Below are 15,722 nucleotides of genomic sequence, written 5' to 3' on the forward strand. Positions count from 1 at the left end.
TAGTGTGCGTTATTTGTAATTTTGTGCAAGAGATTTGCCCTAATTAAGCAAGATTTGTTTAACAGTTCAACAGTCGGCTATAAGACGTGTAAGGAACGCGTCCAAGCATTGGTATAATCACTAAAAAAGTGTAATTATTGAGAATGGGAGTAAGTGGCTATTCACCATTGGCACATTCTTAAATCAAAGTCAATGAAATCTTGTTGCCTATAAAGACCAATCCTTCCCTTGCGAGCATTTCTACTCCCTTTTCGCCTCTCTCTAAAGCCCACAAAAACAAATCCGAGAGAGAGAGAGATGGAAGATAAACAGCCAACCAATGACCAAGCGGGTCATGAGAACGAGTTGAAAGACAGGAAGGTATGCTCTTCACATTTTCTGATCATACATGTATACATTGATTACAACATTTGCTTCCAAAATCAATCATATATATGAAAATAAATAATTTTCGATCAATGTTTCATTATATGGAGAATCTTGTTCTTCCTATATATAGTACTAATATATATATCTCATGTGTTCTTGCATCAGATGTCGTGGGAGAAACTCGATCGTATCGACTCTTTCCACGTGGAAGCCGGAAAAACTCCATCGAATATCGTCAAATCTTCTCTGGTATTATATATTATATTTTTAAAGATTTGAGCAAAATGTTATTAAAAACTCTTACTATTCTTGATTTAATATTAGAATATAATCGTAGAAAAACCTAACCTTCGAATATATAATACAGATATATTTTTTTAATTATTTTCGATTCTTAAAAGCGTTTCAAAGCATAGGAGTGGTGTACGGAGATATAGGGACATCGCCATTGTATGTATATGCGAGCACTTTCCCAGATGGGATCGACGACAGAGATGACGTGGTTGGTGTTCTCTCGCTCATCATCTACACGCTCGCTCTCATCCCCCTTCTCAAGTACGTCTTCATCGTCCTTCGGGCCAACGACAATGGCGAAGGTATAATTTACTCTATAATTTGTTTTTGTATTTAATTTATTATTTTCTTAAATATCGTTTACTTCGATATACGTACGAATCTCTTTTTTTTTGCGTAAAAACAATTCGGTTTTGGGGAAATCTATACGCTCCGTATGTGCAAGGAAAACATTATCACGTGAGCAAGTGTGAAATTTATAATATAGTTCGAGTCAGTGTCGGTGGATGAAAATTTTGTTTAGGGTTATATTTTCGATTAGTTTGTAAGAGTTGAAGTAACTAAACTGAACTGAACCGAATCAAAGTTTTATTCATTTCATTTAGGTAATGTTGTTTTCTTAATCGAAAATTTTAAAACCAGATTTAATATTTAGATAATGAAAATTTGAATAGAAAATAATGTTTCTTATTTTGATGAGCAATTGTTTCACAAAATCTGAAAACTGAATCCAATCTAACAACATAGTTGGACCAAATATTTGGTGAATTTTGGATTATAAAAAAAACAGTTTTTTCTTTCTAAATATTGTTTCGATATTTTTTTAGACTGAACCAACTGAAATTAAACCATAACCATATTGGAATTTGATTGTGTTCTGAAGAAATTAATAAAGAAATAAACGTGGTTAGGTCTGCTCTAAGTACTTTTATGAAAAACAAAATAAAAGAAATAATTGGAGGTATCATTGACTTTTTTATTACATTTTTCATGTCGTTTTTAAGATTTGGAAGATGGAATAGTTTATTATGAGATTATCTCATCGTTGAATTGTACCCTTTTGTTTGTTTTTCATTTATATATCTATTTATCTATATATATATATATATATATATATAATAAATTAGGAACCATCAAAATCTTGGATTTTTTTTAATAGAGAAAATGACATTTTCGTACACCAATTTAGTAAAATGTGATATTTCTTTACACGAATTTTTAATTTGAAAAAAATCTACACTATATTATCAAATGTCCCAAATCCACACACGAATTACCCAATTTTACTACAATCTACTATACAATCCGAAACGGTGTTAAAATATCCGTTAATTGATGACGTGGAAGGCCACGTGGAAAATTTTACCACGTCAGCACGCCACGTTAGATTTAAAAATAAATAAATAAAAAAGTAAAAAAAGAATCGAAAAAAATACATATATACATATACATACATATAAATATATTTATATATACACACACATATATATATACATATACATGTATACATGTATTTATATATAAACATATACAATGCATATATATATATATATATGCATACAAAATAAAATAAAATATATATACATACATCTATATGTATATGCATATATATTCATATCTTATACAAATACAAATATAAATATATATAATCTTATGTATAAATATATCTATATATACATACATCTATACAAATATACATACATACATATATTTGTGTATATATAAATATATTTGTATGTACATATATGTATATTAGTATATATATGTATTTTTAATTTTTTAATGTATATATAAATATATACTTGTATATCAAATTAAAAATTTATGTATATATAAATATATTTGTATGTATATATATATATTTGTATAGATGTATGTATATATATGTGTATATTTTTTATTTTGTATGTATATATTAATACATAGGAGTATATATGTTTATATTTGTATTTGTATATAGATATGAATATATATGTATATACACGTATAGATATATGTATATATATATATATGTATTTTTTTTTATTTTGTATGTATATATACATATATATATATATGTATATATACAATATATATGTATTGCATATGTTTATATATATATACATGTATATATGTATATGTATTTATATATGTTTGTATGTATATATATTTATATGTATATGTATATATATGTATTTTTTTATTATTTTATTTTATTTTATTTTTTTTAAGTTTTTTTTAAATTTTTTTAATTTTTTTAAATCTGACGTGGCATGCTGACAAGACAAAATTTTCCACGTGACATTCCACGTCACCCACGTGGCCTTCCACGTCAGCAATTAATGGACATTTTAACACCGTTTTAGATTGTGTAGTAAATTGCAGTAAAATTGGGTAATTCGTGTACGAATTTGGGACATTTGACAATATAATGTAGGTTTTTGTCAAATTAAAAATTCGTGTAGGAAAATGTCACATTTTACTAAATTGGTGTAGAAAAATGTTATTTTCCCTTTTTAATAATATAACGAAATCTAGGTGCTGAATTACGAACGAGTGAACTTTTCGGGGTTTTGTTTGTTGGATATTTTATTTTTTGCAAAATTATATCCAATCAATTTTTAAGTTGAATTTAAATTTCTTTCGGATTAGATTTTATAAAAAAAAAATGCTAAAACTTTAACGAGATTTCTGTTTTTCAAATGTCTCGATTATTTTTAAATATAATCGATGGCATTATTTATCACTGCATGCATGGACCGTACGTACCGAATGTATAATATATATATTATGGATGCAGGAGGAACGTTTGCGTTATATTCATTGATATGTCGATATGCGAAAATCGGATTAATTCCTAACCAAGAACCGGAAGACAAAGAGCTATCGAACTATAGGCTTGAACCTCCAACGACACAACTTGAAAGAGCCCACAAGATCAAAGAGAAGCTCGAGAACAGCAGATTCTCTCAAATTTTTCTCTTCCTCATCACCATCATGGGCACTTCCATGGTCATTGGTGATGGTGTGCTCACTCCTTCCATCTCAGGTACTATATATATATATATATCCCATGTATATATATCTTTCTCATCATAAGAACGTGTGTGTGTATATATATATCCCATTTGAGTTGGTCTATTCAAAGAATCAACTAACAGATTTTTTTTGTTCCTTTCTTGATCAATAAGTGCTTTCTTCGGTTGGTGGAATCAAATCTCTTGGACAAGGTAATGTCACATTCTTAACATGTGTCTTGTATTCGTTGTTACAAACCCTTAGTTAAAACTAACACACGTTCAAAATATACAAATAGTATCGTATAACGTATACATATAAATAGTATTAATAACGTATTTGTGAACAGTACTATATTGTGAACATGAACGAAAGGCTAACTCTGTTGGGTTGGATATATATGTGCAGATGCTGTAGTTGGAGTTTCGGTTGCAATCTTGATCCTTCTCTTCGCCTTTCAGCGATTCGGAACGGATAAAGTCGGATTCTCCTTCGCTCCGATCATCATCATTTGGTTCTCGTTCCTCACCGGGATCGGGCTCTACAACTTATTCAAACATGACATCACCGTTTTGCGTGCCATTAACCCGTTATATATCATTCAATACTTTAGAAGAAACGGTAAAAAGGGTTGGATCTCGCTCGGTGGCATTTTTCTCTGCATAACAGGTGAGTTCTAAAGTCTAGAGGTGTGAACACAAATCGATTACCTAAAAAAATTAGAATACTGGGATACGTATTCGAAAGATTTGTGTATCGTAATTTCATATCTGCACTCGCACTAGAGTCTTAGGTACCCAGACTATTGTATCGGACAAAATATTTAGATACTCGCTGAAATATTTGGATACCTGTATAAAATTCGGATATCCTATTTTTGGGTATTTATGCACACCCTACGTGAAAATATTCATTATATTTTTTTTGTCATTAACATTTCCATAACAATGAATAGGAACCGAAGCCATGTTTGCCGATCTCGGCCATTTCAGCGTCCGAGCCATACAGGTCAGACCATGTAACTTAGATGGTTATCATTCGTTAACCCGAAAATGTAAAAAAAATTTGTTCATGATTCATTAATCCGATAAATATAAAAATATTGCAGATCAGTTTCTCATGCATTACATTCCCTGCCCTTGCAACGATTTATTGTGGACAAGCTGCATATCTCGTCAAACATCCGGAAAATGTTTCAAACACGTTCTATGACTCGGTTCCAGGTTAGTTAAGAATATAGATCTTCTCCTTGTCTTTACAAGGAATTGTATATGCTAATCTTTCGATTCTTTCTTTTTTTCTTTTCGATGAAATCTTTCTTTCGATTCTTGAATCCGCAGATCCATTGTATTGGCCAACATTTGTTGTGGCGGTAGCAGCAACGATCATAGCGAGCCAAGCGATGATTTCTGGAGCGTTTTCAATAGTTTCACAGTCTCTACGCCTCGGGTGTTTTCCGAAGGTAAAAGTTGTTCACACGTCAGCTAGTTATGAAGGGCAAGTCTACATCCCCGAGATTAACTATCTTCTCATGGTGGCTTGTGTTATCGTCACTATTTCCTTCAAAACAACTGAAAAAATCGGAAATGCTTATGGAATTGCTGTGGTAACTGTCATGGTTATCACAACCTTAATGGTCAGTCTTATAATGCTCATCATATGGAAGACGAGCATTTGGTGGATCTTGGTGTTCTTGATTGTTTTCGGGGTTATAGAGACGGTGTATGTGTCATCTGTCATGTACAAGTTCACCAAAGGAGGATATTTGCCACTTGCTCTTGCCAGTGTTTTGATGGTAATAATGGCGATTTGGCATTATGTTCATATCCTCAAGTATCAGTACGAGCTCAGGGAGAAGATCTCGAGCGAATTCACCCGAGATTTGGCTCGAAACCCTAACATACACCGTATTCCAGGGATTGGACTCTTCTACACAGAGCTTGTCCAGGGTATCACTCCTTTGTTTTCTCACTATATATCGAACGTTTCATCAGTTCACTCGGTGTTTGTCCTGGTTTCGATTAAGTCACTTCCCGTGAACCGAGTGGCTTTATCAGAGCGGTTTCTTTTCCGCTATGTTGAACCACGAGATTTTGGAATGTTCAAATGTGTGGTGAGGTATGGTTACAAGGAAGATATTGAAGATCCACACGAGTTTGAACGTCAATTAGTGTATTACTTGAAAGAGTTTATCCGTCACGAGTACTTCATTAGCGGAGGAGGAGCCCCCCAACTCGAGAACAACAATGTTTCCACCTTGTTTGTGAATGAAGAAACGAGAAAACAATCGACCGTTCAAGGCAATGATGATTCATCATTGGATAAAGCAAATGAGATCAACATATCCTCATCTAACATTTCTCGTCGTTCATCCGGGAGAATCGTGTCGATAAACTCTTCAGTTTCAAATAAGAGCATTTCAGGAAGTATCCAGATTGTCGATGATCAGACCGAGTTTATAGATAAAGCAAGAGAAAAAGGAGTGGTTTATCTCATGGGAGAAACAGAAATCATGGCCGAGAACAATTCGTCATCTCTGTTCAAGAAGTTCATAGTTAACCATGCCTACAACTTCTTGAAAAAGAACTGCAGAGAAGGAGATAAATCACTCGCCATCCCTCGATCGAAGCTTCTCAAAGTCGGCATGACTTACGAGTTATAGAGTCTTTACCTTTGGATCTCTAATGGATTTGTGTCAAAATATGTGTTTGTGTTTATCAGACAGTATATTTCCAAGCTTTTTGTCTCTGGTAATAAACTTATGTTGTAGTAGTGACTACTCAATCTATTTGCTTCTTCGCTTGAATAATCATGAAGTTAAATCGATCTTCTGATTGTGAATTTGCAACGGGTATTGGAAACACCGGTGCAGATTTTGTGTTAGGCATAGGAAAGATCCTCCTTAAGGTTTTTATCTTGGTCTATCCCTTTTCTATCCCTTTTGTTTGATTTTCCGTTATTGTGAAATGAAAGAAGAATATGAAACAAAAAAATATTAATATTTAATGGAACGAGTCAAATGTTCCTCATAATATTATAAAAAAACGATTAATTATGTGATACCAAATACAATTTGCTTATTATATATATATTGATACTAAATTCAATCATTGGATAAATATTATACTGATAAATTTTATAATAATTAAGTGGTACATTATTGCCATAACTACTTTTGTTACACATATCAATTGTGACGTTATCCATGTATAACATTATTTTATATTAACTTTTGTTCATATGGGTATTCTTCGAGCTCCAAAAACATACTCCACCATTTATAATTTTTATTTAGTGAAATTATCGAAGTTATTATATGTTTATTACAAGTAGAACCATCCTCTATATATATCATGTATTAGCGTTTGGAATACATAATTTTTTGATTGATATAGAGCTTAGAGTTGTTGTCTTCGTTACAAATTGATTAGAGGCAAACTTGACATTTTTATGATCTGATTAGCATCTTTATTTATATTTTATTTTCTGTGGTACACCCGTACGATTTTCGGGGACTCGGGTACGATAGTGGTGCCATTTGTTTTAAAGTACATCTATATAAATAAATTACATTGCTCGAAGCTAAAATAAAATAATGCGATTTTAGTTCCTCGTTATACATATAATCGATTCATTTTGCCTCTTTTGAATCATATTAACTTTCAAATCTTTGTACCGTACCATATGTAAATGAAATATGAATCAAATTGAATAATTTGAAGAATTTTGTCTATATACAAAGGTAAATTTAGGAAAATTAACTATTGAAACATTAGTCATAAGGTAACAAAGAATCCAAGACATTAGTTTTGTTTTATTAGTAGTAAGCACATGAAATCAATATTAACCTTTCATTAAATTTAATATGAATTCACAATAAGATTATCTTTTTTTTGGTTTGATGTGATTGTGTATTCATAATAAAATAAATGTTCACATTCAGTCCCCTTAGATATTGCATCAAAAGTTGTTAGTTATTTTAGAATAGATTGGTGGACTTTAAAATCTCTCAAAGGATTCTTGTTTCACGTGCATTACAAGTATGGTGGAGGAGTAAAATGCTTGTAAAAGACGTGTCGTGAATTGGTTAAGTATTAAGGATTAGTCGGAAGATATTGAAGGTAGTTCGTTTTTCCTGATGAAACAAAACTGAAAAAAATGAGCGACCGCTCGGAAAATGAGTGACCGCTCAGAAAAATGAACGGGTAGCTCATTTTCTCTGATGAACAAAAATGGAAAAAATGAGCGACCGCTCGGAAAATGAGCGACCGGTTGGAAAATGAGCGACCGTTCAGGAAAATGAGCGGGTAGCTCATTTTCTCTGATGAACAAAACTGGAAAATGAGCGACTGCTCGGAAAATGAGCGACCCGCCTGATTTTTCTGAGTTGTTCAAAATGAACGAAAAATCGTGTCTGTTCGGAAAAAAAAACTTCCGATTCTTTGCACCTTTTGACTTTTGGAGTGTTAAAAAACATTCCTAAACGTCTGGACATATAGAGATGAAATAAAATTGATTTTTGAGAGATTTGGGAGCCATTTTGGTGAAGAATTTTGCAAACTCTTCTCCAACTTTTCTTGTTCATTCTCATTCGCGGGTTTTTCTGTTACGGACAACTTTTGACGAACGAATCAATCGTTGCTGATCTTCTTTGTATCTCTAAACGTATTCTCGGGATTGTCCTTTGCTCGGTGGGGAGGGAATAACATTTTAGGAAAGTGAAATCACGCCTAGAAGATTATATCCGGGTTCATCTATTATTTTGTTTTTTGATTATGTTTTTCTTTTGTATTCATTCTCGTGTATCCAGATCCATCTTTTTATATAACAATCTAAAACGTTAACCCTTATTTCGGATACACGGGGAAGGGGGAATCGAATGACGGGTATGGGTTCTTCGGTGAGAGATCTAACTCTTGATTTTCACAAACTCGAGAAATTCGAGGGCATGGCTTTCCGGCGGTGGCAAAAAAAGATGAAATTTCTTCTTACTATATTGCATGTGGCATATGTGATCAGCACTCCACGACCGGAGGAGAATGAAGAGGAGACGCTCGCTCAAGCGTGCACGAGGAACAAGTGGGACAACGACAATTATGTGTGTTGCGGACACATATTGAACGGTATGTCCGATGCCCTTTTTGATGTGTATCAAAATCTGCAAAAGAATTGTGGTCCAAATTGGAAGAAAAATACATGTCGGAAGACGCCTCGAGTAAGAGGTTTCTGGTAAGCGAGTTTAACACTTACAAGATGGTGGACGCAAGACCGGTTATGGAGCAATTTCATGAGCTCCAGAGGATCTTGAGTAGTTTTACTCAACATGAGTTGAAAATGGATGAAACTATTATGGTTTCTTCCATTATCGACAAATTACCACCGTCTTGGAAAGACGTTAAACATTTCTTGAAACATAGGAAGGAGGATATGACCCTTGAGCAATTGGGGTCGCATCTTCGTATTGAGGAGAACTTTCGAATGCATGACAAGAAAGACACATGTTTCTTCGTCTACTACAGTTCATGTGGTGGAGGAAGAGAAGAAACGGGGCCAAAAGAGGCCAAACAAATCCCCGAAAGGCCACTCAAACAAAAGGCCTAAGTCGAGTGGGAGTTGCTGGTTCTGCAACAAGCCCGGACACTTTAAAAAGGATTGCTATTCTTACAAGAATAGGAACAAGCACTACAAGAAAATCTTAATATAACGACAGAATTTGCGACGGAATTTTTCCGTCGCAAAGAAATTACGACAGAATTCGACGAATTTGCGACGGAATGCGAAAATTTTTATTCCGTCGCAATTAGTCGCAAAATCCGTCGTAAATTTACGACGGAATACGACGGAAACGTTGTCGTCGCAGAACCAAACATTATTTGCGACAGAAATTTAAAAATTGCGGATTTGCGACAGATTTGCGACAGAAATTTCTGTCACAAATATTAATTTTATTTATTTTTCAATTTATATTATTTATTTTTGGAATTTGCGACAGATTTGCGACAGAAATTTCTGTCGCAAATAATAATTTTATTTTATTTTATTTTTCGATGAAAAATTTCAAATTTTCGCAGTTTATTTGCGACAGATTTGCGACAGAAATTTCAGTCGCAAATCTAAATTTTATTTTTTTCCGCAATTTTCGATGAAAAATTTTAAATTTTCGCGGTTTATTTTTCGTTTTGCGACGGGTTGCGACTGCAATATCCGTCGCAACACTTAATAAAAGCTGCGACTTCGTCTTTCTCCTCCAGACTTCGAAATTTTTTTAAAAAAATCTCAATCTTCTCCAATCTTCTTCAACAAATTGTTTTTCTTCAAAATTCGCCAAGGTATGTGTATATATATCGTGTATATGGATTTGTATATGTATGTGTTGTGTATATATATATATATGAATGTGAATGTGTATGTGTTTATGTATGTATTTTATATGTGTATATATATGTATGAATGTGTGTTTATGTATGTGTGTGTATGTAAATGTATCTATATGAATATATGTGTATATATATATATGTATATATATAAATTTATGTGTATATGTATAATTATGTGCATATGTGTAATATATATGTATGTGTATGTAAATTTATGTGTGTATATATGTGTATGAATGTGTGTTTATGTATGTGTATATGTGTATGTATATATATGTCTATATGTAAATATATATGTGTATATGTGTAATATATGTGTAATATATGCGTATATGTGTATGTGAATATATGTATATATGTGTATATGTATAATATATTTTTTATATTTTTTTTTAAATTAAAAAAAATATTTGCGACGGATTTTTCTGTCGCAAATCCGTAGTAAACGTAGATTTTTTTGTTTTTTTTTAAATATTAAAAAAGATATTTGCGACAGATTTTTCTGTCGCAATTCTGTCGCAAAACTCGGATTTTGTCTGTCGCAACTTTGCGACAGATTAACGACCGGCAAACTTTTGCGACAACAATATACGGACAGAAATGATTCTGTCGCAATCTGTCGCAAATTTATAATTGCGACAGATATTCTTTTGTATTTGCGACAGATTTTTCTGTCGCAAATTTTGATGTTTCTTGTAGTGAAAGGTCAAGGCCAAGGCAAACATGACCAAGGCCAATCCAACCAAGGTACAATCCCTCATGTTGACACAAACTCGGTTATGAATTTTGTGGCTATGATTTCTGAGTTGAATAATGTACAGGAGAGTGATAACTCTTGGTGGATCGATTCGGGTGCTACGAGACACATATGCAAAGACCGCAACCTATTCAAGAGTTTGAGGACGTCAAGGATGGGAGCGTGCTTTACATGGGCAACGAATCTACGGTTGACGTCTTGGGAAAGGGACAAGTAGATTTGTTGTTTACATCCGGGAAAACTCTTACTCTTCGAGATGTGCTTTATGCATCGGATGTTAGAAAGAATCTTGTGTCGGGTAGCGTATTGAATCGATTCGGGTTCAATATGGTGTTTGAGGCTGATAAGTTTGTATTGTCCAAAGGGGGGGATTTTTGTTGGACAAGGCTATCTATGTAATTCGATGTTCAAACTCAATATTAATAAACCGAGTACTTCTTTGTATGTTCTCTCTTCCAATGTTTCAGATTTATGGCATGCTAGATTAGGTCACGTTCATTTTAAACGGATGCATGTAATGTCTAAGTTAGATCTTATTCCACCATGTGAATTGGAGAATGATCATCGTTGTTTTACTTGCATGAAAACAAAAATTACGAGGCTGTCATTTCCAAATGTAGAAAGAAGTTCGGACATTCTAGAACTTGTGCATAGTGACTTATGCGATTTTCATAGTACACCGTCTCTAGGAAATAAAAAGTACGTAGTTACGTTTATTGAGGATTCGACTAGGTTATGCTACATTTACTTGTTGCATTCTAAAGACGAAGCTTTGGATAAGTTTAGGGTGTACAAGTCCGAGGTTGAAATACAACTCGGGGTTAAGCTCAAGAAGCTTAGAACCGATAGGGGAGGAGAGTATTATGATCCAACATACTTTGAATCTGTAGGCGTGATTCATGAGACGACCGCTCCGTATACACCACAACAAAACTTGTAGCGGAAAGAAAGAATAGGGTGTTGAAAGAAATGGTAAATTCCATGCTTTCTTTCTCGGGATTAAGCGAGGGTTTTTGGGGAGAAGCCATGTTAACGGCTTGCTATATTCTTAATCGAGTTCCCTCGAAAAAGAATAAAATAACTCCATATGAGCTATGGTATAAGCGAAAACCAAATCTGAATTATTTTCGGATTTGGGGTTGTCGGGCAATAGTTAAAGTGCCGGAACCCAAACGAAAAACTTTGGGTGAACGAGGAACCGAGTGTATCTTTATAGGTTATGCTTCTCATAACAAGGCCTATAGGTTCTATGTTATAGAACAAAACGACTATATAACCGTTCATACAGTTATAGAGTCGAGAGATGCATTATTCGACGAGAGTCGCTTTTCTTCGGTTGAAAGACAACCTCGAGCTATACCGAGTTCAAGTGATAGAGTTGTCAATCACGGTGACGGACAACGTGAACCTCGTAGAGGTAAGCGTATAAGGAAAGAAAAAACCTTTGGTCCAGACTTTCACATATACCTAGTAGAAGGTACTAATGAGTCGATCATGACTCAACTCGCTTATGTTTACAATATCGAGGGAGACCCTAGGACTTTTGATGAAGCGATGAGATCACAGGATGTCGCATTCTGGAAAGAAGCGATAAATGATGAAATGGATTCTATCATGAGCAACAACACTTGGATCTTAGTAGATCCTCCTCCAGGTTGTAAACCGATTGGTTGCAAGTGGATCTTCAAAAAGAAGATGAGAGTCGATGGAACTATCGGTAAGTTCATGGCTCGTCTAGTAGCTTAAGGCTTTAGACAAAAAGAAGGTATTGATTTCTTTGATACGTATGCACCGGTAGCTAGAATAGCTACTATAAGATTGTTGATCGCGCTTGCAGCGATAAACAATCTTGTGATCCACCAAATGGATGTCAAAACGGCATTCTTGAATGGTGATCTGGAAGAGGAGGTGTATATGAAGCAATCAGAAGGTTTTATCCTATCGGGACAAGCACACAAGGTCTGCAAGTCAGTCAAATCATTGTATGGGTTAAAACAAGCACCTAAACAATGACATCAAAAGTTTGATGATGTCGTTTTGGCTAACGGATTTCGTCTGAATCAATCAGACAAGTGTGTATATAGCAGGTTTGATAATAACGGTCATGGAGTTATCATTTGCTTATACGTGGATTACATGCTCATATTCGGTACAGAATTAGAGCAAGTCAAAAAGACCAAAAACTTCTTGTCATCGAAGTTTTCGATGAAAGACTTAGGTGAGGCTGACGTTATCCTAGGCATTAGGATAAAACGGGATCAAGGTTCGATAACACTATCTCAATCACATTACGTAGAGAAAGTGTTAAAACGATTTGATATGTTTGAAGACCCTCCGGCTTCTACTCCGATGGATTGTAGCGCTAAGTTTGCATCTAATAGTGGGGAACCGGTAGCTCAACTTGAGTACACTAGTGTCATTGGTTGTTTGATGTATGCTATGACTAGCACTCGATCCGACATAGCATACGCGATAGGGAAGTTGAGTAGATACACGAGTAGCCCAATCGTACATCATTGGAATGCTGTACGGAGAGTACTTCGGTACTTGAAAAAGACAATTGATTATGGTCTACGCTACACGGGTCAACCTTCGGTGTTAGAAGAATATACCGATGCGAGTTGGAACTCTAGTGAAGAGGATTATGCCTCGGTGGGTGGTTGGCTTTACCTTTTAGGTGGAGCGGCGATTTCTTGGGATTCCAAGAAACAAACTTGCATTTAGGATTCGACCATGGCATCAGAATTTATCGCCTTAGCGGCTGCTGGGAAAGAAGCAGAATGGCTAAGGAATTTGGTATTCGAAATACCGTTATGGCCTAAACCGGTATCGCCTATTGCAATACATTGTGATAGTGTTGCGACATTGGCTAAGGCATACAACCATGTTTATAACGGAAAGTCTAGACACATCGGTTTAAAACATAGCTATGTGAATAGTCTGATTAAAGATGGGGCCATAATGGTGGATTTTGTGCGGACCATACAAAATTTGGTGGATGCTTTCACAAAAAGTTTGCCAAGGAACGTGGTACACAAAATGTCACAAGGGATGAGACTAGAGCCGGTTTTATGAATTGCAAGTAAAGGAATCTCAACTCAACGTCTAGTACAACGCTAGATCTTGAGTTCAATGAGTTAAATCCTTTACTATGTGATTGTAGATGCTTCACGACAACACATTCCGAGGTAAGCATCTAGGTTATGCAATGTTAAGAGGATGTTTTAACTTAATGAGTCCTTTGACAAAGTGCATAGTTGCAGGGCACGAAACCATAAAGGATTCACCTATACAAGCATGAAGTGAGGCTGTTTCAAGATGTTGGTGGCTCAACATCCATGTGCTTGTGAATGGATATGGACACATGGCCGTTATAGTGTCAAGGATTGCAGAAAAACTTGTAGTGACTTTGTGTGTGTTTTTGTACTCGGTAGCTCAATTAGGATTACTAGGTTCAATCGTTTTGATACCTATGTAATTTGAGTTTATTGTTGTACGTTACACTAAGTGGAAGTTCAATCGAAAGATACTTTCATTTATGCACAAAGTTGTGAGGATGGCGGATTGTCGCTTGGTTTCCATAGACAACCTACTCTAAAATGGTGGAGGATTGTTAGTTATTTTAGAGTAGATTGGTGGACTTTAAAATCTCTCCAAGGATTTTTGTTTCACGTGTATTACAAGTGTGGTGGAGGAGTAAAATGCTTGTAAAAGACATGTCGTGAATTGGTTAAGTGTTAAGGATTAGTCGGAAGATATTGAAGGTAGCTCGTTTTTCCCGATGAAACAAAACTGGAAAAAATGAGCGACCGCTCAAAAAATGAGCGACCGCTCGGAAAATGAGCGATCGCTCAGGAAAATGAGCGGGTAGCTCATTTTCTCTGATGAACAAAACTGGAGAAAATGAGCGACCGCTCGGAAAATGAGCGACCGGTCAGGAAAATGAGCGACCGGTCAGGAAAATGAGCGGGTAGCTCATTTTCTCTGATGAACAAAACTGGAAAATGAGCAACCGCTCGGAAAATGAGCGACCCGCCTGATTTTTCTGAGTTGTTCAAAATGAACGAAAAATCGTGTCTGTTCAGAAAAAAAAAACTTCCGATTCTTTGCACCTTTTGACTTTTGGAGTGTTAAAAACATTCCTAAACGTCTGGACATATAGAGATGAAATAAAATTGATTTTTGAGAGATTTGGGAGCCATTTTGGTGAAGAATTTTGCAAACTCTTCTCCAACTTTTCTTGTTTATTCTCATTCGCGGGTTTTTCTGTTACGGGAAACTTTTGACGAGCTTATCAATCGTTGCTGATCTTCTTTGTATCTCTAAACGTATTCTCGGGATTCTCCTTTGCTCGGTGGGGAGGGAATAACGTTTTAGGAAAGTGAAATCACGCCTAGAAGATTATATCCGGGTTTATCTATTATTTTATTTTTCGATTCTGTTTTTCTTTTGTATTCATTCTCGTGTATCCAGATCCATCTTTTTATATCTTGCTAGAGACTGCCTATGACTTGTATATCCGGAATAGAGATTTCGGGTTATACTGCTATATCGAATGAGCCTAAAGGGTCACACACGCAGGGAAGGACAAATGCACGAGAAAACGTCAAGAAATCTGGATAAGAGGTCCGGACCGTCCGGTCTAGGAGTAGACCGAACGGACCGGAGCACCTAGTCCGAACGGGCCAAATTGTTGGACCGAGCGGACTAGAGAGTCCAGTCCGAACGGACCAAGTGTTGGACCGAACGGACTGACCCATCGGACCGCTATTACCGCCCATTAGTAGAGCAACTGTCAAGGCCTCGATCATCATGGTTACGGATCATGCCCTAGTTGAGCGAATCTAATTCCTAAGAGATCAGTTCTAGGGTTTGCGCAGCGGATGAAAAACAAAAATTTTGATGAAACCCTAAAACCTATCATGCAT

The 15,722-nt window shown here is 35.3% G+C and overlaps 1 pseudogene; it reads left to right on the top strand.

Annotated features, from left to right (window-relative positions):
- The first annotated feature begins 260 nt into the window (after positions 1-260).
- LOC104821632 lies at positions 261-6,454 on the top strand (annotated as a pseudogene).
- Positions 6,455-15,722: the final 9,268 nt, after the last annotated feature.

Source organism: Tarenaya hassleriana, unplaced genomic scaffold (genome assembly GCF_000463585.1).
Source record: "Tarenaya hassleriana unplaced genomic scaffold, ASM46358v1 Cleome34, whole genome shotgun sequence".
Lineage (NCBI taxonomy): Eukaryota > Viridiplantae > Streptophyta > Magnoliopsida > Brassicales > Cleomaceae > Tarenaya > Tarenaya hassleriana.